Here is a 258-nt window from a genome sequence, read left to right on the forward strand (position 1 = left end):
TTGTATTGCTTTTTACTGGTTTTATTCTTTTTCATTTCTATTTATGTATAATAAAATTTTGAGTTTTGAATTTTTGTGTCACTTGTTTTAATTTGATCCTAACTTTAACTTTAATTTAGTCTTGCTTTTGTTTGTTTGTTGTTGCATCCTGCTTTTGCTTTGTCTGTCAAAGCACTTTATAAACTATGTTTTTAATGGTGCTGTATAAATGAAGTTTTTCTTATTATTATTATGATTATTATTGTTATTGTTATTGTT

Source organism: Morone saxatilis, unplaced genomic scaffold (assembly GCF_004916995.1).
Source record: "Morone saxatilis isolate NCDOM2014 unplaced genomic scaffold, NCSU_SB_2.0 Contig3, whole genome shotgun sequence".
NCBI lineage: Eukaryota > Metazoa > Chordata > Actinopteri > Moronidae > Morone > Morone saxatilis.